At 43.6% G+C, this 24,757-nt stretch overlaps 1 long non-coding RNA gene across 5 annotated transcripts in view; it reads right to left on the bottom strand.

Annotated features, from left to right (window-relative positions):
* The window catches only part of LOC140002227 (uncharacterized), a 55,608-nt gene extending 31,776 nt beyond the window's left edge, over nucleotides 1-23,832 (bottom strand). For 4 of the 5 annotated variants that reach the window (XR_011808470.1, XR_011808469.1, XR_011808471.1 and 1 more), the window contains exon 1: nucleotides 1,656-23,832. This is a non-coding gene — a long non-coding RNA (uncharacterized lncRNA). The remainder of the gene's footprint in view (nucleotides 1-1,655) is intronic. The other variant, XR_011808472.1, reaches the window with a different exon arrangement.
* Nucleotides 23,833-24,757: the final 925 nt, after the last annotated feature.

The following is a 24,757-nucleotide window of genomic DNA, read 5'->3' as shown; positions in this document are numbered from 1 at the left end:
GCATTACATAAGAGTCCCATACAACACACACATGCTCCCTTTGTGTTATCTGTTTACTCTTGAGGCCAAAAAGAGTAATTTAAAAAATAAAAATAAAAATCTGAGTTTGGATAAATGCCACCTTCATCAGCTGTAAAAATATTCTTTACCATTTTCTATTTTATACTATGTATGTAACATTGCCAGTGTTTCTCACTTCTCCCCCTGCCACTGCCAGGGGATTTTTACTGTTCCATGAATCCCATGTAGGTGTTCGCATGTCGATAATTTTATATGTATTGTCTGCAATATGATAAAATTATTTCTTCTTACCCAGTCTAAACTAAACATTTGCTACATTCAAATTGAAATAAACTGGAAATTATATCCTGCCATGCCTATCAACCGTGGAGTACAATTTACAATATTTCTCGTGGTTTAATGTGGCCCTCCCCATGTGTACAGTAATTGCACTACAGATCCCTGTTCAGTAAACATGCCTGGGAAGAATTCCACTAAATTCTATGAGCACTGAATCAGCCCTTTACCTTTAAGGTAAACTTTTAATGTTGCTGCTGTAAGTAGAAGATGCAACCATGAGTGAGCCATGGAAAAAAAAAAAAAAAAAAAAAACAAAAAAAAACAACAACAACAACAAAAAAACATATGCTAGCAAATTATATGAGCCTCTGCTCAAAGACCTAAGGAAGAATGAGTCCTTTCACATTTTTTCCTTCTTAATCACTGTGCTTTCCTCCTCGTCTCACCATTTCCTGGTCATTCATTTTTCCCCATGTTTATCTCTCTCCCCTTCCTTTCTACTGCAGCCTTCCTCACCGTTACAGTGGCATCTAGTAATCTGCAGCAAGCAGCAAGGCTACCTTGGGCGATGCTAACACATTCATCTAAGCATCACTCTGCTCTTGATTTCAGGAAATCAGGCTGTGGATGTTGCTGTTCCATGGTGCTGCTCTGCAGCCTCTGCCACTGTTTCATTGCAGATTCACTACAAACCAGATTCCTAACATGCATCAAGAGTCTTCCAAATGAAAGATGCTGTATAACACACCACGATAGCTTCCCATGCACTATGATTTCTAAGATCTCTTTTTAATAAATATCCCTCTTCTCCTCCCTCATGGGGTTTCTATGCATAGAAACTACTGCCATGTCTAGTATGGTCCCCAGATGCAAAAAATAGTGATGGAAATGCTCCCCCCCCCCCCCCCCATATTTTACCCTTTTCCAATTGTTTGCACTGCACTCTTAAAATACATTAGCATATAGATCAGCTTTCTGAAGTTTTCATGGATTAATTTCCTGCATGACAAATTCTCACCCTCATTTCTGTCTGGTGCAAGGTCCCATGTCATTGGGGTACTCAACTCTTCTGAAGTATTGTGCCTGCAATACCCATTTCATATACCACATGACTGCAGATGGACACATTTCTATGAGACAAGGCACAAAGCAGTCTTCTTGTAACTATGCTTTATAAAAGATGCACAATTTGTCAATTAAGAAACAAAACACAACTTCTGGGAAGAGGGAGGACAGAATTTGTACTCCTTTGTAAACTGTTGTTTTGCACGTAATGTGAAATGACTCAACTTCTGGCTATTAATTTTAAGTACTAAGAATCAAAACATGAAATCACATGTTCATGCCTGAGTTACCTGCAGCAAGCAGAGTGACCTTCCCATGGATTTAACAAGAACACAAAAGATTGTTTCTTTCCAATGCCTTCCACAACAACCTTTTCAGAGAAATAGAAAGTCACAAATGACTACCACTTCTGTGATGGCAATAGAAAAAAATATCTCAATTGTTTTTAGGAGGTACAGCCTGACAAGCTGCTAAAGCACTGGGATAAGCTCCAAGAAGCGTATTTCTCTAATAAGTACAAAACCAGGTTAACACCTCCAGCTTGTGAGTTTTTGGATTGGAGAACTGGACCACTGAAATCAAGCTTACCAGCTAGAGCTTTATTTTGATTTATACATACTCCAGTGCAATTTCTCATTCTTTTATTGATAAATTTGCATTTAAGAGATAAAAGGGATCACTTGTTAAATACAGAGTAACAAGAAAATATTCTCTCATTCTTGCAATTTCAGCAGAACTTCTCCATATTATGACTGGTCATTCATTCTGAAGCAGGCAGAAAGAGAAGAATTTAATCCAATTAGGTCACAGAAGTTAATCTAGGATTGCAAAATTAAGCTTGTTTGTCTTGGTCCAATGTTTGCATACACACACAAGTCACAGATCATAATCAGATTCATGAGGAACAGTTTTGCTTCTTGCTAGGGAACAGTATATTTGTGTTTTTAATAGAGGTCAGTAAGAGGCTGCACTCGTTCTTCTCCAGCAAGAGAAATAAAAGAGCAAACAGGCACTGGTCTTTAGTGGAAGAAAGCTAGAGAAACTGCGGGTGGCAGAGCAGGAGAGGCAGACAGACAGGTGACAGATGGGGGACAAGCCATTGCACCAGCATTGCACCCAGAGGACGTCTCAGTGAGGCACTGTTCCTTCCCTATGGCCCAGCACACCCCATGTGCTCCATGTCTAGTGACCTCCCTCCAACCTGCAGCAGAAACTCCCAGGAAAGCAGACCTGAGAGAGCTGAGCACATGCTACTATATCCCTGTGAGTGTCACCCAGCCATATGGTAAATCATAGCAAGGAAGAGATAGTGGCAAGGTGGACAGCGGGAGGGGCTGAGTGTTTCCTCTTTGGAAAATCAGTCCTTATCAATGGATCCTGACAGAGCCAGCACAGTCACTTCAAGGCAATGGTGAGGACTAACAGCACGCAAAGGCTGGAGGCCCACACATTCTCTTCAAAGATTACAGCTATTTCTATATTGAAGAAACAACCTGCAGGGTATCTTCTCAAGGGGATTGTTTTCAAAGAACGAACTTTCAAAAAGTTCTGGATCAGCCCGTTGTGTTAATTTTTAAAAATATTGCATGCCCATAACATTTTTTGGATTTCATCAAGACACACAAGACAGTGGTAGACCTGGTACTGTGTTCAACTGCCTTTGAATCAGTCCCTTGATGAACAAAATTTGGAGCGATTTTTGAAGGTTGACTGAAAATTTGACTTAGAAGCTGGCTTTCAGAGTTACAGTAGCCAACATTGCCTGAATGCTGATTATTTTAGGTTTTCTTGATTCTCTCTCTGTTTCCTCCCTCTTCCACGTATTCCCTCTTTATCCTGATAGACTAATTTTACTGAGCTATTTCCTTTATATTGAATGGGTCAGTTTGACTTCATCAGCAGCGCATAGGTTAGAATGTGCATCTCTCAAGCAGTTAAACAAAAGCCACAGCAAACATGAGCAGCAGGATGTGGAACAGCAGCCTAGCTAGAACATATGCAGGATGAAGGTTGATTTGCCCTCTTGATTTGCTCCCTACCAATTTTCACTGTATTTCTCATCAATTCTGTATCTCTGCAAGAGCTCTCTGCACTCTGTGGTACTCTGAGATCAACACTCCTGGCATTGAAATGACAGGAAAAAAGCTAGGCAAGCTAAAGTGACAGGTTAAATGTATTATGCTTCTACTTATGCATGTGCACCATTAGGGACAGAACTACCATCATCGGCACAAAAAACACTGCCTGCTGTCATCTGAGCTAGAAGGCTCACTGTTCTTGTAGTACGCCTTGCCTCCTACCCAGGCCAGCAGCCTGAGGCAGAGACAATTTCATGCCTCTACACCGACCCCTGGTACAGGAGACAGAGGTGGGCTGCACATCCCCTGCCCCTGCCCAATACTGGAATGTCACAGAGAAGATATGCTCTGCACCATCATCCCACTTGTCTGGGAAGCTCCTTTAACGCCGACACAGCTCGAGTCTGTATTTAATTCGCAGTTGTCAAGGATTGCCTTCCTTTGCACAGGAGTGTGGTTGCAGACTGGAGATGGCACATCGCAGGGAAAACAGAGGTATGGAAGTGAACTTCCTGGCGCCAGAACCTCATGGAGCTGGAGAGACCAAGAAACCTGGGTGCATGGCTGAGCATGTTGCTCCTGTGTGCCATAAGATGGAGAACTTTTTGTTTTGACCCACCAGGCTCATCCCGCTGGGCTCACAGGCCCCGGAGCCCAGGAGCACACCACTGCCGTGGGTGTCAGCACCCCGCGGGAGGGCAGACAGCAGGAAGGCAGAAGCGCCACCAAGCTGAAAACTTCCATTTCTCAGTATGGATGTGAAACCATCACCTTGAGAAACACACTTAAATGCCCGGATTTACCTTGTAGTGCCAGACAAGTGCCTGCATCAGATCTACAGTACCACAAGGGCAGTTTGGGCTGAAAAAGGAAAGCTAATGTTTAAGTTAACTTATTCAGTTCCGTTTATTAGCAGAGTTTATTTCACAAGCAAGTTTCAGACACCACTTGTTAGACATATTTGCAAAAACATGATAAAAAATTAACATGCACAAGCCTAAAACTCAAGCACTTCCCATTTAAAATGTTCTTTGAAAGTAGCAGAGAAACATTTTTAAGGACATTTTGAGCCAAGCAGTAGCAAACAGCCAGGAGTTGCTCTGGACACAAATCTCTTCCAATAGGCTTCTGCTTACACTGATGAATTTTCTCTGTGCCCTAACTTTCCCCAATTACTTTACAGTGAACATTTTCTGATGGTAGTTTTCAGGGTTTTGTGGTGGTTTAATCCTCATAGACAGCTAAGCTCTACTGCAGCAACTCTCTCACTCCCCTTCCTCAAAGGAAAAGGGAAAGAAAATATGTTGAAAATATGTTGAAAACAGGAAAAGAAGGAGGGGATCAAGGGTTGGGATAAGTTAGGGAGATCACTCAAAATTATCAACATGGGCAAAACAAACTTGGCATAGGGAAATCAATAGAATTCATTGCCTATCATTAACAGACTAAAACAGTGAGAAACTATAAGAAAACTCAAAACACCTTCCACCCATCCACCCTCTTCCACCTCCTCCCCCCAAAGCAGCGCAGGAGAATGGGGAATGGGGGCTGCGTTCAGTCCCTGACGCTTCGTCTCCACAGCTCCTTCATGGTCACCCTCTGCCCTGGCTCCCACATGGCTCCGTCCCACGGGGTCCATCCCCCAGGAGCAAACTGCTCCAGCATGGGGCCCCCACGGGTGGGGGCAGCTCCCCCCAGACCCCCTGCTCCTGCGTGGGCTCCTCTCCACGGGCTGCAGCTCCGGCCCGGGGCCTGCTCCTGCGGGGGCTCTCCATGGGCCGCAGCCTCCTCCAGGCCACATCCACCTGCTCCCCCGGGGGCTCCTCCACCCATGGGGGGCTGCAGCGTGGAGATCTGCTCCATGTGGGACCCATGGGCTGCAGGGGGACAGCCTGCTCCACCAGGGGCCTCTCCACAGGCCGCAGGGGAACTGCTGCTGCCTGCCTGGAGCACCTCCTGCCCTCCTGCTGCACCGACCTTGGGGGCTATAGGGCTGGTTTTCATACATTTTCTCACTCCTCTCTCCCAGCTGCTGCCACACAGCAATATTTTTCCTTCTGCTCTCCCAGAGGCCCACCCCATATCGCTCCCTGTCCAGCAACAGGTCCCTTTTGGAGCCATCTGGAGCTGGCTCTGATCTGACGTGGGGCAGCTGCTGGGCTCTGCTCAGAGAGGCCACCCCTGTAGCCCCCCACTACCAAAACCTTGCCTTGTAAACCCAATACAGCTGTTTACCAACTTCACACACACATTGTTTTCACTGCTCTTCAGGTGTGTCAAGCACTGTTCTTCAAGTCAATCTTTTCATTTTTTCCTGGTAAATCACAATTTTGTGATCCTTTTTTTTTTTACCAATCTACCACTTAATGTATAGTGAATGACAAGTGAGTATCTTAAATATTCAAATCAATTAAAGAGCAAAACTCAAAAGCTTTGATAATTATAAGACCTCTCACTGGCTCAAAAGCAATTTTTCCACTTATTTCTCTAATTCCTGCCAAAATAATTGCTACTTTATGTCTTACATGAAGGTCATAAAAAAAAAAAAAAAGTAGTACTTGGCTTTGCAGGTAGAGAATTTTAAGTGATCCAAAGCTTTTTGTTGCCCAGTTCTTAAGCACATTGTTTTCTAAAGCCAAAAATGAAAGCCCTGATTATTTCATGTAATCTCTTGCTTAAAAAGGAGAGAGTGTAGAGCTCAGCTGCTCTTTGCCAGCAGAGATGCAAAATGAATTGAAATCCCAAATGGTCAAGGTTGTGTCATATCCTTTGCCTAGTGAGACTGAGATTGGGGTACAAGAGGGGTATCGAGGAGCGCATGGAGTGGTGACAGACAGGATGGGGTCTGGCTGCAGAAGAAGATACCGAAATTAAGATATGTGTTGAGAAGTTTCTGTGTGGGGGGGGCCTGTCAGCTCCAGCACAGGCAGGCAGCAGGAATAACCACAGACTCACAACGCATACATTTATTTTCATTACCTTGCCAACCAGGGGATCCACAGAACAACACCCAGGTAGAAGCACACAAGTGGGGACACAGGCACCACTGAGCTCGATCCATGCTAGAGGATTAGTCACCAACCTGCTGTTTATGTCTATTTACTGAGGGTTCACACAAACATCATTTACTGCCATGTTGTGATCCTTACTGTGCTTTGATCTTCTCCATACCAAGGCAGGGACCTCAAGCATGTCTGATGGGGTACCTCCAAGTCTACCAAATACCTATGCTATCTATACACAGATGTTTTACTTGTCAAACACACAGAGGATAAACAACAGTGAGTATGATATATGTGTTTTCCTACATTACCACTCTCCAGGCTGTATGTATTCCCAGCTGCAAGGTCACTTGGATGTATTTACAGTCCTCCTCACTATTCTTCTGCTTTTAACCCATTTTTTCCAACAGCTCCTGTTACTGTCAAGAGAGATCTGCTCAGCTCAGCCTCTGGAGTCAGGGGTTGTGATTCATTTCATCCTGAAACAGACACCTATGCCCAGGCATAACAGAGGCCTCACAGATCTGTGCCTTCCCAAAGCAAGAGCTTTGCTGTAAAGCACCCCAGGTATCCCCAGACACCTACCTGTAGGACACCCAGATTAAGCACTAGATTCTTACTGGTTCCAGCAGTGGCTTGGACCCTTGCCTTGTCTGTAGGTAGCTGCACGTACACTTCAATGCTGAAACAGTCATCCAAGAATGATTTTTTTTTAATTTCACCTTTTAAAAATAGCCTTCAAAAAAACACCCTCTGTGTGAATAGCACATCTTCTAGAGAGATAGTTTTCTTCTTTTTCCCACTAAGCACTTGCTTTGGTCTTTCTTTGAATCACATAAAAGTATTTCCTACCTCACTTCTTCAAAATAGTCATGGGTAACCTACAGACTGCTGGAAACAGCAAGGCTAACCAAGGAAATAAAGGTGGGAATACATGTTCAGATGAAGGAAAGGGCCAACTTTTTGTAGTGAATACATGAGCACACAGGGAAAAACGAATGAAAACAAGGCCAGTCTTCTAGGTCGACTAATGAAAGAAAAAAAGAAAAGAGAGAAAGAGGGAAAGAGAGAGAAAGAGAGAAAGAGAAAGAGAAAGAGAAAGAGAAAGAGAAAGAGAAAGAGAAAGAGAAAGAGAAAGAGAAAGAGAAAGAGAAAGAGAAAGAGAAAGAGAAAGAGAAAGAGAAAGAGAAAGAGAAAGAGAAAGAGAAAGAGAAAGAGAAAGAGAAAGAGAGAGAAAGAAAGAAAGAAAGATAAAGAAAGAAGGAAAGGAAGGAAGGAAGGAAGGAAGGAAGGAAGGAAGGAAGGAAGGAAGGAAGGAAGGAAGGAAGGAAGGAAGGAAGGAAGGAAGGAAGGAAGGAAAGGAAGGAAGAAATCCCCTGCTCATGTACCACAAATGGGTTAATGGGTATCAATTTTCCTTGATAGCATTTCTTTTCTAACTGATGATGTAGCTGCGTTGTTGAAATATTTAGTAATGTCCTGTGCAAAAACATCCTTGGTGTACATGTGGAAAAAAGAAATACAACCATGATGCAAACTTGTTGCCTTGGCAATAGCCCTGAATCCATGTGTGACCTGCACCCTTGTGCAGCAGCTCTCCAGGACAGTCTGGTTTGCACGGCTATGCAAGTGAGAGGCACAAGTGCTTTGAGGAACATTATGGTGATAGGATCAGTCTCCAGCACTATAGTTTCATTAAAACTAGGCCCTTAGGCCACTAATCTGAGAATGCGGGTGGATCTTCATGGTCCTGGGCCCAGAGCAGCCACCAGTTTTGTAGCGGCAGCTCACCAAAATCCCAGTACTGACACAGTGATTGCTCCCTTCTGTAGGCTGGTCACATCGGTTTCCTGATTAGGAGCACACCGCCAGCAAGTTCATGGTGGCCATCCTTACCATGGAGGCCTACAAGCCCTACTGTCATCTGCTGCTTCCCCAGCTCATCCTCCTGTCCCAGGCCAGGCCTCACCACCTCCTCCCCTATCAGAAGTATGCCCAGCTATTTTGGAGCTGCTGTCTGGGCACATATACCCCACCTATATCCCTTAAAGCCAGGCAGTTGTTATTGCAATCATGGGAGGAGCAGTTTCTTCATACAGAGAGGCCCCATCAGTCACTGCCACAATTCACGTGCACCAACATCGTTTTCAGATACAATGCTGACATATTCTGGAGCCCTGTTTTTTCTCTAAGACGTACTTATACTGACACCTAGGGTGTGACGATGATGACACTTGCTGATATTGGCTGAGATGGCAGTAACCCAGATCACCACCATTTCTGCCACCATTCTGTCATCCCAGTGCTCCTGGTGGTCACTAGGACATTGACTGTGTTGTCATTTACCAACAGACACCTGTCAGGCACAGATTTTGGAGTTTGAAGGCCTGCTACTGCTAGCTACAAAATCAGGCAGAGCCAAGGGGGCCTGCTAGACCACTTGAGTCTTAATCTGAATTGAGTATAACTTGTATATCAAACAAACAAACAAACAAAACACCAAAAAAAAATCATTCCTTAGAAAGCGTAGTGCTGTATGACCCAGTTTGCAATATTAGAAGCAGTAAGTGTTACACTCACACCTTTCAAAACAAGCTTCCTACATAAATTCCTGAATCCCTCGCTTCATTTTAGGAAATAAGCCCCAGTTATACATGAAGCATTAAACTTGCAGCTGTTAGGCTTATTGTGTGCACTTGTGAGGATCTAAACAGTCTGACAGATACATTGCTTTGGTGTTGATGCCAACGGACTTGTCTGCAGTAAATAATTCATCTCAGACAGCCAAGGGATCTTGGGGCTGGAAGGGTCTCATCCATTCCCCAGCCTTAAGGCAGGGTCACCTACAGGCATGTCACTTCTGACAAATGTTCGTTCAATCTGTTCTTAAAGCCCTCCAGTGATGGAGATGCCTCAGTTCCCTCAGACAGCCTATTTCCTGGCTTCATTTCTTTCAGCAACAGTAAGCTTTATTCACTGTCTCATCTGAGTCTCTCTTGCTGCAACTGGAGCATGTTGCTTTTCATCCCGTCTACCACAAAGAGAAAAAAAAATAAAAATGCACTGTTCTTGCAGCAGCCTCTGAACACTTATCACCTGACAAATCTTCCTTCCTTTTCTGCTTATGTCTTGCCCGTAAATAGATTGCAGCTATTCAGATGCTGTAGTCGGAAAAGTTTGCCTCAAATGTCATGTATTTTTAAGGCTGAAGACTGCTGCATTGCTGCAATTGCTGACAGACACACACACACACACCACCACCTCTTCAGCTCAGTTCAGCTGTGGAAGAAGGTATTAATACTTATACTCCAGCTCCCACTGAGAACATTTGTTGATAGCAAATCGCAAATTTGCTTAATACTAACATTTGCTGAGCAAACTGTAGCTGCTCAAAAATACATGGGAAAGAAGCACAAAATTTGGCTGACAACAAACATTCAGTGTTCTGTACTAGAAACCACGCTCTGCAAAATTATGTCTTTGAGGACAGTCTTCACCATCACCTCCTACCTGTGTCCAGCCTCATGGGCTCTCCAGTGCTCTGATTCTCCCAACCCAGTGGCCTCCTCCTCTGGGCACCACCAACCACCTTGTCTTCCTTGGTGTCCTCCTCTGGGCACCACCAACCACCTTGTCTTCCTTGGTGTCCTCCTCTTGGCCTCAAGCCCCAGCAGTGCTCCGGCAGAGCTCCAACTAGCAAGCTGAGCACAATTCAACAGGGTGCTTGCTGCTCTGCTGTCCCAGCGGCAGTGTTTTTGAGGTTCACCTCACCAGTTAGCGACTGGTGCTGTAGGAAACACACAGGAGGGGTTTGTTTCACCCAGTTCTGGCCATCCAGAAATGAGACAGCTGAGCAACTTGTGTGGTCTTCATCACGATGCAATGAGGAGACAAATGAGCCCCAGCCAGGGACCTGTCTCTCTAAGAGGTAGAGGTAGCCCTGGTATCTAGGCATGTTAAACAAATTTCACTCCCAGTGAAGGAAAATAGTTTCCATCATCAATGGCAAAGACATTTGATTTCACATGGTTTCCAACAAAACTCCAGCAAGGACTGGGGTTTAAATAAAATACGACTATCTCATGCCTAATAGTGATGAGGTCGAGGTCAGTACCAAAACCCCACTGCACAGACCTTTTCTTAAGATGCTTGTTTTTCTGCAGCTTTCAGTCCACGAGGAGGCTGAGACCACTGAGTCATAAGCCCCTCTTAAGCGAAAAAGAGAACCAATCAGCATTCCTTGAAGTCAACAGGAGCAGAAGATGGCAAGAAACAAGCCTTTATTCAATCTACAATTCAGATCTTTTACTCCTCTTTAGCTAAGTGCCTATTACAAAAAGTACTTGTAAGTATGAAATGATCCATACAGTGTACATTTAACTATCAGAATACTCTTCAGCAACTCTTATCTCAGGAGCAAAGTATTCCAGGAAGCACATCACTTAAACAAGTGTGTGTTTACCAGAAGAAAAAAAATAATAAAAAAATAAAATGACCTTTAGCAGCAAGAGAAATCTCTAAAGTGTCTCTCTGAGCTACAGGCTTTACAGCTGATCGCTTTTCATATGCCTCACATACATGCATGAAAAAAGTTGCTTTTCAAAGAAGTACATCATCCTTGTAAATAAAATAACCTTTTATCCTCCTGTGGCAGTCTCAGATATCCCTGGTGGGCACTGACTGTGGAAGGAGAGCACAAGTGGTTCCCTGCTCATCTAGCAGATGGGATGACAAACCCCATCTAGCAGGTCTGGCTCCAAGTACAGCAGCACTTGCTTATGCATAGCCTGGGCTACCACAGATAAGATACCAGTGTGACAAACAAAATCTCAGCCTGAACAAACCAGCCCCACTCATCTCCTAAACCTCTCACCAGAGACTGATTTTGGGTGGTGAATTCAGCTGGCACAGCTGTGGCCCCTATATGCATTCCTCACCTCTCATCCACAGGTTAGTACTCCTGATGCAGGGACATCTTAAGAAGACAACTTTCTGCTCTTGAGGAGCTGTGGCTTACATTTAGTGAATTAATAAAGTGTGTAACGTAGCATTAATGCAACTATATAAATTTCCCTCTACCTCTTACATGACAGCACAGTGCGGTGGTAGCTGCAATGAGTGGGAATTTAAAAGGATATCAAAGACAGCCGAGAACAGCCACATTTCCTAACACCCATTTTCAAACATTTAATCTCTCCCTCAAAGAAAGAAAACAAAAAGGAATGTATTTCAGGAGATTTTCAAAACAAACCGGCAGTATGGCCCTCAGCCACTTGTGCTGTGAGCATCTTGAAACAGCAGTATTCCCAATTAACCCCAGCGATAAATCACTGATGTTTATTTGTCAGATCTTAGCAGTTCCTTGAAAAGAGTTTCTGCGAAACAAATGGTAGAAACACTGTGAAAATATGCTTTCCAAACTGGCAGAGTCCCCAGAAAATCAAAGTCCGGGCTTCGTTTGTGGCAACAGGGAAACAAATGACTTCATGAAGTGTCACCTAAAGTTTGGATTCGTGTGCAGTGCAGTGGAGCACTGACAAGCAGCACTTGCTGGGAAAGTTTCGCAGATGTTTTCTAGGTGAGGCTATTGAGGCCCTTTCTAGCAAGGCAGCAGGGAAGGTTTCCGAGGTAAAATTCTAGCAGGCAGCCACAAAACAGTAACTTCTCAAGAACTTCTCACTCCCAGTTCTGGGAATATAAGTGGGACAGGGTTGAGCAGCTCTCAGGTGGCACGGGGTTGCCTCTACTCACATGTTTGCTGGCAAGGAGGTGCTCTTCTCATGGATTCCTGTCCAGCTGGTTCAGCAAAAGGTGTCATTTGTCTTCTTTCTTTTTTTTTTTTTTTTTTGAGTTAGCAATGCTTGTTTTACTTCTGTGCAGCTTGTGACAACAGGCTTCTATTCTGTTGCTGCAATGCTTTTTTGTAGGTAGTTATTTTTAGATACGTGCTTCACTATAAGACTTCCTGAGCGTTGCACTTTCACTTGCATTTGTTTTTACTTCATTTCCTTGATTTTGGAACATTTGCCCAATTTATCAAAATCAGCTTGAATTCTTATCCCCCAGGGTACATACAGGCACTGACTGCTTAACGTTATCCACAGACTTTGCAAGCACTCCATCTAGTTTATCCTCCGAGTCATTAATAAAAACAATGATTAGAGCTGCCCTCGGGTCTGGTCCCACAGGACTGCATTTGCAAGCTCCTCCTTATTCGACAGCGAACCCCTGATAATTATTTATGAGTGTAGTCTTTCAGCTATTTTCACACTGCTCTAGGAAGGAAAAAATTCTCCAGCCCCTGCCATGGTTTGCAAATAATATATCGAATGTCTGTGCCAGAAGTTTGACTTAAATGCAAGGTAAATTATATTTCTCACTTCCCCATATACAGTAGGCCATTACCCTGTCAAAGAATGAAACTTGTTTTCTTTGACATGATTTATTTTCAGCAAATCCACACTGACTATTTCTCATGAACCGAGGAGTTCTGTACAGATTGGTTGCTTAAAAGCATGTCCTACATCTTCTCGGGTGGCAGAGTTATTCTGGCCAGTCTTGCAGAAGGCTTTTCTTTTTCAGGAATTATATTATTCAAGCACTATTTGCACTTTTCTAAGTGCAAAGACACATTAAACCTCCCCATACTCTTTTAATTCACTGTGATAGTTGCTAATTATGCAGAGGTGGCTTCCACTTGTTCTTTTGGTACTTGTTTAACCAGATGTGGTCAGTCTGATGACATCAAACTTAACATGCTCTTTAACCTGTTCTTTGAATTATTTTTAGTCTGTTCTTTAATATTTCTTTCCCCTCTCTGGCCTTGCCGTGGCGAACAAAGGAGAAGGCAGGAAAGCAGCAGGGCTGTCCTTCCCTGCAAACCTGTAGCTTCTTGCTTTTTGTTACTTTTGATGGCATCTGCTGGCAGATATGGGATATGCCACCATAAGGTAGAGAGAAATTAGTGGACAGGCACGGGCTGTCAGCAGGAATGTTTGCACTCTCAGCGGCAGAAAGCAAAGTAAGAAATAACTCTAAGAAAAGGGACTGCTTCCTCTGTCCCTCCACAGGGACACGGGGAAGGCAGGGAAACTCGAAAGCATGGTACCCTTAAAAGGTGATGGATGCTAATATTTTCATTTTTTTTATACTAAGCTCTTAATATTTAAGGTTTGGTCATCTGTGCTTGTTTTGCAACACTTGGAGAAAAAGAACTGCTACAAATATTGGCTGCTAAGAGCACTTTGTTCCTTGAATTATGCAGCAGATAAAAGAGAGATGTGATTTGCCTCATCAAGAGAAGAGTATGTAGGAACATTATAAAAAAAAAAGGCATTGGGAATACGTCTGTGAACGGAAAGACTAAGGAAAACAACACCAACAGAAGCAAATGGTATTTGTTTCCAGGAATCAGTGTTCAGAGACAGTCTTGGAGTGCCAGTCCCCATATGTAGGCCACTGTTCTTGTGATGACTTCCCTGGAAATATACCTGGAGAAACCACTGGCAGCGCTTATCCTGCAGTCCCCGTCCCACACCAGTCCTCCCAAAGACACAAATTATTTAAACACTCAGGATGAAATGAAAACAGGTGTAGGTACCACTCCTTAGCTACCACAAAGGCTAAGGACTGAGGGGCCATTAATGCTAATGCCAAACATAACTATAAGAGATATTTACAATAAATTCTGCCTAGGACTTGTAAACGAAAACTGGGGACACCCAGCCAGCTGACAGTACAAACCCCTGCTCTCTGCTCCCTGAGGCCAGCTGGCACGGTCTGTCCTTGCCCAAACTTATCCTCCAAAACTGTGGCTATACTGGAATAGACTCTGATATTCATTATTGAACCAGGTTTGGGATTTGTGCTAGGTGTCATAAACCAGCTCAGTGCCACGGACCATGCTGATGGGTCACCAGAATGAATGACCAAGCAGCTGGGATGTCCCCTGGCACTGTCAGGGGGACAGGAACTGTTAGGTGGAGGCAGCATGGGCATCTCTCCATCTCTGCACCCCAAATCCTTGCAGGCAATCTGCGAGGAAGGGTCCACAAAGGAGGTTCAGGACTGACCCTTGCAATTTGGTGGTCTCGAACTGGGCAGCTTAAGGGGTCCCTGCTCTGAGCACTATGGAGTAATCTTGCTGGCAGGCAAGAAAAGTGCAGTTCGCCATGAATCTCACTGAAAAGCAGAGGTGACTGTGCAGAAAACATTTTAAACAGGAAAATTTTCCCCAGATAACATGAGTTTTGAAAGACTGAAAAATCAAAGTTTGGCAGAGAGATAAAAAAGATGCTTTTCTTTGTAAGAAGAAATGACAAAAATAAGGGATTGTTCTTTTTTTTTTTTTTTTTTTCCTTTTTTCTTTGTTATCGTTTTCTGGTTGCTTACCTCTTTCCTTATTTTTCCTCATTCTATTTTGCCATCATTGAGTTGCAGGAGTGGAAAATGGCAGAGAAAAAAGAGACAACTCGAGTTTTAAATTGTCATTTAAGAACTGAGCAATCACAACTATTTGAAGAACTGTTACTATTCTATGCATTTTTTAATCAAAAACAATTAAAAAAAAAAAAAAAGATGGTATGTTTTTAACTTCTAACCAAACCTGCTTTTTATCGAAGAGGCTCAACTGAATTTGCAAGAAGTCCCACGTGAAAAATGGGAAGTTGCTACCTACAATCTGTGTGTTACATATTTGTGACTATGGAACTGAATCCTTATCAGATTCAAAATGAATAAATAAATAGAAGGCATATTTTGCAATATCTGTGTGTCAAGTTTCTAAAATTCACAGTTATTCCAAAGCCCTGCACGGAAATGGTGAATGAAGCGGTTTCCCTTACCTCACTTTTTAGCTCTCCTGAACTACCTGGCAAATCCCAATAGAAAATTCTGCCTTAAAAAAAAATCATAAAGATGTAAAAGTCAGTCCCTGCAGTTGTACTCATGAACGCTGGGCTTTAAAGCTAGACAAATTCAAATGATAAATAGGATGTATTTTTGCCTTAGACTTTAAAAAACTGTAAAACACCAGATGGCTTCTCTGTTGGTGTGACCTGCCATGTAAAATACATTTTTAACACTTTCTGATTTCGCCACAAATAGGGCACGAGAATGATCTGCTGCTAATTTCGAAGTAATTTTACATGTGAACTTGGCCAGGCTGGACACAGTTACCAGCAGGCTGGAAGATGCCTTCCCACCACTGGATGGCATTCAAGGGCCATAAATACTCTCACATCAGCAACCGCAGCAAGAGAAAATGCCTCTTAGAAAAATTAAATCATAAAACGCCTGAAGCCTTTGGATCCTCAGCAATGCTTCCATAATATATATTCATATTTTCAAAATGCCAAGAAAATAAATCTGGAAAAAAAAAGGGAGAAAAATAAATCTGAGGAGAAAGGAGCTTTTCTCTGAGACACAACTGAATACACATGTAGGCTGCGGGACGGGAGAGCTGAGGGATCAGCTCTGAAAGCAGTATCTCATTTAGGAGAATTCACCACATAAATTCTGATGACTCCACCTATGTCAGCATCAGTAGGTTGTTGGCAGGAGGTAACTGGACGGGGCTTTTCTTCTCTCTTCCAGATATGGACACAACGGAGAGAGAAAAGATGAGATGTTAATTGATCTCACACAAGCCTGCTGTGAGCAGGAGCCTGAGCTGGGGGCCTCCTGGGATCCTTCTCACCCAAACAACATAGCTTTTCAGAATAAAGACACTGTAATTTTTTTTTATAAAACAGAAGAGCACCCACTGAGGTAACAGCATTTGTGCATCTGAGACCATGAGTAAGATCACAACCAGGAGCGAGGGATGAACTTGGCAACAGATAAGCATTTAGATCCATCACTAACCCATGTCCCTTAGTGCCACAGCCACAAATCTCTGAAATACCTCCAGGCATGGGAACCCCACCACCTCCCCGGGCAGCCTGTTGCAATGCTTGGCCACCCTATCCCTGAGGAAATTCTTCCTGATATCCAGTCTAGACCTCCTATGGTGCCACTTCAGGCCATTGTTGCCTTGCATCCTGTCACTTGTCACCTGAGAATAGAGACTGACACCCTCCTTGTTACAATTTCCTTTCAGGTAGTCATAGAGAGCAATGAGGTCTCCTCTCAGCCTCCTCTTCTCCAGACTAAGCAACCCCAATGCCCTCAGACGCTCCTCATAACTCTTGTTTTCTAGTTGCTTCACCAGTTTTGTTGCTCCTCTGCACACACTCAAGCACCAAAATGTCCTTCTATCCAGATCCCTCTGCAGAGCCCTCCTACCCTCAAGGCAGATGGGCAGTCCTGCCTAACCTGGTATCTCCTGAAAACTTTCTGAGGGTGCACTCAATCCCCTCATCAAGATCGTTGATAAAAATGCTAAACAAAACTGGCCCCAAGACTGAGCCCGAGGGAACACCACGGGTCGCCAAGACTTTACGTCTGAAAGAGCACGGCAAACTACATACTAACCACAGGCAAGGAGTGTTTGCTGAGTTTCCTCAAATTAAAGCCTGTTAAATAAGAGGATATTTTGCACCTCTGTTAGTACAAAGAAAGGCTTGAATGAGGAGAGGTGACAGTCACAGCTTCTGTGGTGTAAAGACAGGGTCGCAGCAATGAAGTCTCACCAGGGAAAGCCGTGGTGTTCTAGGAAAACAGTGTCTCTGCCAAGTCTGTCATCTTTGTTAAAGAGCCTAACTATGAACTTCAGTTTCCACTTTAATTTCTGCAAATCTGCCTTGTCATGGCCCAGGGGATAGCTGCCTCAGGATAAAAAGGGGGAATGGATGATAAATAAGTTAAAATGGGATCTTCTTCAGTTGTAATATAGGGCACTTTATAACAAGGAGAGGTGTACAGTTGATGGGGCTTCATATTTGTACTGCAGTAAATGTGTGATCAGGCAGTTCATCCATCCATCCATCTGTCTACTTACCTATCTATCCATACTCATGTCCCTGGACGTGTCCTTTGCTCAGAGAACATCCCCAATAGTGCATAGCATGCTCCCCTCACAACACGCTGATGCTATCTCAAAGCCCAGCAATGCACAGCTTTCAGGGGTGCCTGGTTGCTGGTTTTCTGGAGGGGGTCATGTTGGTCTTTGATACACGATCACAAGTAGTGACCTCTCTGATACAGATTATGATGTCTAAAAAGAAGATGATGGAGTTACAACAGTCCTGCACGTACTATCTTGTTCTTCCACCCTTTGCCTTTTTTTTTTTTTTTTTTTTTTTTTTTTTTCCACAACAGGGCTTAAGGGTAGGGAAATGTCTTCAGGGTGCAATCTTTGGGGATTTTACACCATCTGATAAGAGGACTCTATCAGATACAGAACTTGTCCAAACCTGTCCCTTAAGGCCAGTTTTGTGTCACCTGAAGAGGTAGAAGCGGGTGCTGTGGTTTCTAGCCTTAAGCTACAATCTACCACGCACAAGGTTTTTTGCCCAGCTCATTGAAATGATGTTTTAAAATAGCAAAAGCAGAAAAACACGCTTATTTACTGGAAGAAAACAGTAACAATTTTACTTGATATTTTATACTACAGTGTAATATAAAACAGAAGAAATGGGAAATATCAAGGGCAGAGTTTCATCTATAAGTATCAAAACAATGACTGCAGATTGGGTTTTAGAATCTACAATGCACAGTCCAAATATACGATCATTTCCCAACAGACATTATGTATACAACAAAGAAAGGTGTTATAGTTTAGCACATTCCTCATTTAAGACTCCTGGTGTTTCCTTCGCCCCTTAGCCACTCCGTAATCAAGCAGCCCAAAAGGAAAAAAGCTTTGTTATTACCTGTGCTGAGTTTATGGCTACACGGACATAGTGCGTCATGTCAGCTACTGAGAAATGTTGTCCCATGGTCATCAGCTTCTACTTGCAGCACCAAAAACCCAGTCCAAAAGTCAGGAGCACCAACTCCTTCCTGAGCTGATCCACAACACAACCATGGGCCGACCCATAACATCACCACCTTTCCTGTTTCCAAGCCCTTCACAGAAATCTATTAGACTCATGACACCAACAAATATCCAACAGGCTGATGGTGCCCAAGGTTGAGGAGACAACCCCAAGAACCAGAAAGGCCAGTCATCATGATAAAGCTTAACATTGTCTCCACAGGCTACCTTATTATTGTGAGCACTCAGCTTTTTTTCCAGCCTCCTTTTGCTTCCCGATACCTGACAATATATCCAGAGTAAGATCGTGTTTTCTGCTCTGTTTGGGACAGAAAATATTCAGTAAGACTAAGAAACTAGAAAAGATCCTTGTTAGGAACCCTGTATCACTAGGAACCGCTGTATCATCGCCCCAGGAATGGATAATATCTCCAAGGAAAGGTAAATAAATATATAAGTAAATGGCAAAATAAAGAAAAATGGCCATGAAATAGCATTTGGGCTGACCAAAAAACGCACAAAGAAAAACATTGTCGCTAATGCCTACAGGGCCAACTTCCTTCTTAAAGTGCTGGATTTGTTTATGCCTGCTATTATCTTTGCATTCATAGCTGCAAATGTTACTAATGGCCATGCAATTACGCATTTCTTTTAAACGTTAAATTAGAGCAGTTTCAGACGCCCACCTCCAGCCCTCCACTGTGAGGCCCTGTCAGCTGGAACCCCTTCCCCCGGGCTCCTAAGCTCCCTTTATGTCTTTTCAAAAAATACACGGTCCAATGTTTTGCACTTTAATTTATTTGGTGACTTTTTGGAATTGCTTTGTTGTTATATCCTCCTCTGGGAGGATATTTGCATGAAAAGAACATTATGAACCGCTTAGGATAAAGATATAAAACAACTGAAATGACAAACACATGTTAAAACATAACTATTCCAAATCAAGCTAACGCAAAAACTTTCAGGGAAAAAAAAAATAATAATTCTCCCTTCATTCCCTCGCCTGGCCTTATCTCACTTGGCAAATTACTGACTGTACACTCTTGTAAAGGAGTGAGAACAAGGAAGAACAACCTCGAGCCTTGTCTGCTGAGGATGAGAGCTGATGGGCCTCTGCACTCACCAAAGTATCACTGTAGAAAAGATGGGTGGAGAACAGCAAAAGGGGAAAAAAAATGGAAAAGAAAGAAGAATAAAAAAGAAAAAGAGCATACTGGCTCTTCCTCTTTCAGCACTAGTTAGCTGTGACTGTGTGGTGGAAGTTCTTGTGTTGATACAGGCTAACAGTAATTAACAGTAACAGTATTACTATAATCATTTCTGGAAGGAGGAGAAGCAGGGACAGGAGCTGTGGTCAGAGCAGTGGTTTTGTTTCTGGCCCCATTCTTCTCTGGGCTCGCTCCATGCAGAGGTGCTGGAAGTGGAGATGCAGCCAGGAAACTTGGATCCTGCTTTCCCTGAGCCTAATTACAGCTAGGATTGGTCCAGGAGAACATACCCACACCGATTTTTCAGGAAAGAAAAACAGGCTCCACTGCGAGCAAACCTGACCCCAAACCCAGTGGCAGAGTAAAGGCAGCTGTTCGGTCTGTATCAAGTAGCACTTCGAGGCAGCTTGATCTGGATGCTAAGATTTAGGGTGTTTTAGTCATAACAACACAGAGAATGGAGACATGCCAAAATAATGCTGGAAGAGCATTGTTAAAGAAACTTAGGTTGCCACAGGGTTGGAAGAAAGGCTTCTCTTATGATGTGAGAGCTGGCTAAAGGATGGAAAATGATGGATAGGGCTTAACATGGCTTTTCACTCTTCAAGTAAAATGCTGGAACCACTTTTGTTCAACGTATTCGCAAGAGATCTGGTGAAGAAAACCCAGAGTGAAATTTCCAGATTATACTCAAGTCTTTCAGGCAGCCAAATGTCATGCTGATGAAGAACTCCAGAAAGACCACACACAACTAAATGGGCAACCATACGGCAGATTAGCTTGGGAGGAGACAAATGTAAGGTAATGCAAGCAGGGAAAAATAATCAAGGCCACAACTATGTGATGCTGGATCCAAAACTAGCAGCGGTATGTCAAAAAAGAAAAAGATCTTAAAAGACATCGTTAACAGGTCCCTGGTCATCAATAAAAGCCAAAACAATATCAAGAAAAACAGTCCCAAGAACAGGTCTGAGTGCATTGTTTTGCTGCTACTTATAACTTTGGATTAACCACACTCCAGCACAGTTCATGCTCTGCTCTCTGCACCTGAGCAAGGATGCAAGAAAGTTAAAACAGGTACAGAGAAAAACAACCAAAATGATCAAGCAGCTGCCTGACAGTGGAGAACCTAGAAATGTTGGGCTCTCTGTCGTGGAGAGGAAAACGCTAAGCAAAGAGACTTTTGAGGATTACAAAATCATGAAGGCAACATTTGGAGATAGTTTAGAACAGATTAAAGTGTGTTTCTGTTTTGTTTTGCTTTTTACAATTCTGTAACTTGTGACAGGAGGTTATGGAGGTAGATAATAGCAGCAGCTTCAAACAGGACTAGATAAATTCATAGAAAAGAAGTCCACAGGTAGCTACAAAAAGGACAAGGAAGAGAAATACCCTCTAATACCCCCATCAGACAAATGTGGACACTGGGGGTGACACAAGGGGAACTGCCTGCAAGAAGTGGCCAGCCTCATGTGTGCCCTTTAGCGGCATCTGATATGGCCAGAGTCAGAAACAGAGTCCTTGGGCTTGACGGATGAAAGCGTTGACCTGAAAGGCATTTCTCATGCTTTTAGAAAAATCAAACTGTGGAGAAAGATGTTTTCAGGAACAAATTACCAAATAAATAAAAAACAAATTCCCAAGAAACTGCAGTGAGCTGAAGCCCTCTCACAAAGCAAATTTGCTGGCTTTTTCTGTTACCCTTGTTGAATACTGGTTTCTATCATACCTCAACACCCTGAATGGTCTGGCAAGACAGTGACTGTGACATTTACTGCTCACATGTGTTTACACATTCACTAAAGTTATTTTCAAATCTCTCTTTCTTCACGGTGATGCTCTATGACGTAGCCAAACAGCCTTCTCCCCACTGCAGGAGGCTCCTGCTATATACAAATATATTCAGCTCTCTTCCAAACTAGAAAGAGCAGCCTTCTTTCACCCAGCTTGTAGTCTGTACTTAGCCAGCACAGGTCCTGGGATAAGCTTCTCTTTCCCCCTCTCCACTGTTTCAAATCATTGTTTAGACAGGGTGACAGGATGAGGAATGGAAGGCTACTGCTAATTTGCAGCTTCTCAGACTTCCTAAGAGTAAGAACGTCTGTCAGAAATTTCATTTCATTAAAATCCCTACAGCTCGAGAGCTTTATCTTCCTACTGAGAGCTCACCCTTCCTGATCTTGCCAGCTGGGGACTGGAAATTGCAATCTCTCTGAATCACTGGGAGGATTTTTCGCCCAGTACCTTACAGCATGGAGGCACTCACGCTGTCTGTCCATCCGCACATCTGCTTCTCAGTAATTGTGAAACCCTTTGCTCAGTTTTGAGCATTTTTCGGCATTAGGTAAATACCTCAGACCTCTGCAGGGAGGCAGGTGTGCTGAGGACATGGCAAAATGGGTCTTCAGTGAGGCTGGGCACAAACCCTCAGGAAATAGCTTGGCTGGCTTGCTTCTCTCTGCACTGAATGAATTTGTTATTAGGGCGATGGTGATGTAGGTTTATGTAGGTCACTGTGACAGTAAAAATGTATCATTTATATCTTCAGCCAGTTTGATCTCCAGCATTTTTAATCTGCAGTATTAGCCTGACTGATTTATTGCTACTTATAAACCACACTGACAAGGACTTCATTTTATCTCCATCCTCAAACACCCTGTGCCTGAAATACAGAAATGCACTTTGGCTACTGGCGTAAACAAGAGATTAGTCTCTCTTCTGATCTTGTGATGTTGTCTCTCCGCGCCCTCCTGAATATATATGAGTGATCTAGCCTCTGCCCCAGCCATCTTCTAATGTGAGGAAGCTGTATTATACTTTTCTTTTCCATTCCTCCTGGAAATCTGGTATTTAATCTCTACATGCATGAGCCTAGACTGCCTTCCAGCCTATAGCCCTGCTCACGTCCCAAGCAGCTTCTCAACCACTTGTTCTCTATTACAGTCAGCCACATGAGCTTTCTTATGACTCGTAACACCCCCACCTCTCCACAATAAATTTTGCCCTTCCTGACACCCCATAGACAGCTTTTCGCTGGCAAGCCTCCCTCAGATATCTCCCATGCTCAGGTCAGGCTTGTTCCCTCCACCACCACCACCACCCCCTCCACGGCAGAGGCAATGGTCCATCAGGCAGTGGCTGAAAGAGGTCTGGTCTCTGTTATTGTCTCCGTTATCACCTGCTGTTAGGGTTGTGTATCTGCATGTTTAATTTATCACCCTCCTTGTTATGCGGGGTTTCTTTCAAACTGCAGGGCTTTAACCAGATAATGAAGTGGATGCGCGCACATTCCACGCGCCCCCACAATAAACACTTGGCCAGCCCTTGATGCATGAGGTCCCTGTAGGGGGGAGAGGGACCCGTGAGTTGAGAAGTTCAGGAGTAAGCAGTTTTTGTACAAGCAGGAGAGAAAGGCTGCCGAGAGTGAAAAATAGAGCAGGCATCCTAGAATGACACAGGGCTGCACCATCGTCTCGGGGCTACACCATCCCATGTCTTCTCTAAAGCATGGGTCTCACTCTAATTTGTTGCTGTTTCTGAATATTTCTATGGTTTTACAATGAAAAATGTGAACTTTTTTTTTTTTCCAGAACATGCAAGCAGAAATTTATCGCATCACCAACCTGCTATCGTGGACAGCACAGGAATGGATAGACAAGCAAGTAAAAGATGCTGCCAGAGGAGCTCACTTGAGCAAGAGGCTGTCCAAGGAGAAGTTTGGCAGGGCAAAAAGTCACATCTCCACCATGACTTCAGAGAACGCATCTCCCTGCTCTCCATCTCACTCCTGTCAAAGTTATGAGAGAAAGCAATACCATTCCCAAAGGCAGTTGGCTTGCAGCTTCAGATGACTCCTCTCTCGTTGCCTGGAAATCCCAGGCGGGACCTGGCTCCCCTGCAGAAGTATCTGCATCAATCACATTTAATAAAATCGCACAACAGGTTGGAATTGTGAGTCAGCTTTAGCAGCTGCTTGACATGTATTCCTGTAATGTCTTGAGCGATGATCCAGAATGAGAAATTAGACTTCTCTGTATGAAAACTTATTCTGCTGATGTTACTAAACTCGTCCTAAAGACCACCCTACTGGACTGCCTCCCCTTTGACCAAAAGTAATATTGAAGCAAACAAGTCATAGATAAAACATTAACAAATACAAAAAACTTTCCTGGAGAGGGATATTTTCTGGCATAGCAACAACTGTGAAGCAACAGGGTCAGTTTCTTTGGCAGTTTCAGGACTAACCACTGGAAGTTTGCTCAAGAGCAAGTTAGGCAAAACAGCTCCCAAGAACAGCTCAGTACAGCTGATTCTGTGCTAAGACATGGGACTGGATCAAACTGGTGGTTCTGGGGGTGAGACTGAATCAGAAGGGGTAAAGCATGGGGATCAGGCTGATAGGATTTACTGGACATATGCTAAATAATTTACCTTTGAGAATCTGATCTCCTCTATCTATGAGAAGTCTTCGCCACAAAGCCCTGTGATTGTATTAGAAAACAGCAGTGAATTTACACTCTGGTAGACAGAAGGGTGGGTGTACTGTGGATTTAAACCATCATTAGATTCTGCCAGTCCTGCTCCAGGGCCCCATCACAGCTCAGCCCCAGAGGTCTATCTAAAGCACTGCAGTCACTCAGGACTGCAGCAGACATCAGCCATGACCATGCCCCCGGACTGAGCAGCCACCCTCACAGCCTCACCCCAAGGCAGCCTCCCCTTTCTCCGTCAGAAACTCTGCGATGGATCCTTAATCCTTACTGCTACCCTCGCAGCACCTGCTGCAGTGAAATACCCCGCAAATACATCTGAGGCTTTTTCAGAAAGCATATTTAAATCCTTGCATCCAGCAATCACTGTAGGACTGATGTTCGCATCCCAGATATTTGGGCTAAGGGAGTGGAATTAATTTACTTCAGTTCCTATGGGCAGGCACCAGACTCACAAGCAGAGGCCCTGCTCCAACCCATTGCAACTGAACAAATGCTATCTCTAAAATCCCTGTCTACAATTTTAAGGTCGTGTGTTCTGAATACATATTCTGTGGTCCACTTCTGACCTAACACAGCCTCTTGCCTTCCTATTTGTATATCTCAGTCTGACACATTGCATTTGGGAATTACTAAAGCCCAATTCCATGCTGCTCAGCCACACATTAAATAGCTAATACAGTTGCACTATGCCTCT

Source organism: Anas platyrhynchos, chromosome 3, assembly GCF_047663525.1.
Source record: "Anas platyrhynchos isolate ZD024472 breed Pekin duck chromosome 3, IASCAAS_PekinDuck_T2T, whole genome shotgun sequence".
NCBI classification, from domain to species: Eukaryota; Metazoa; Chordata; class Aves; order Anseriformes; family Anatidae; genus Anas; species Anas platyrhynchos.
This window is presented reverse-complemented; position numbering and strand designations above follow the sequence as displayed.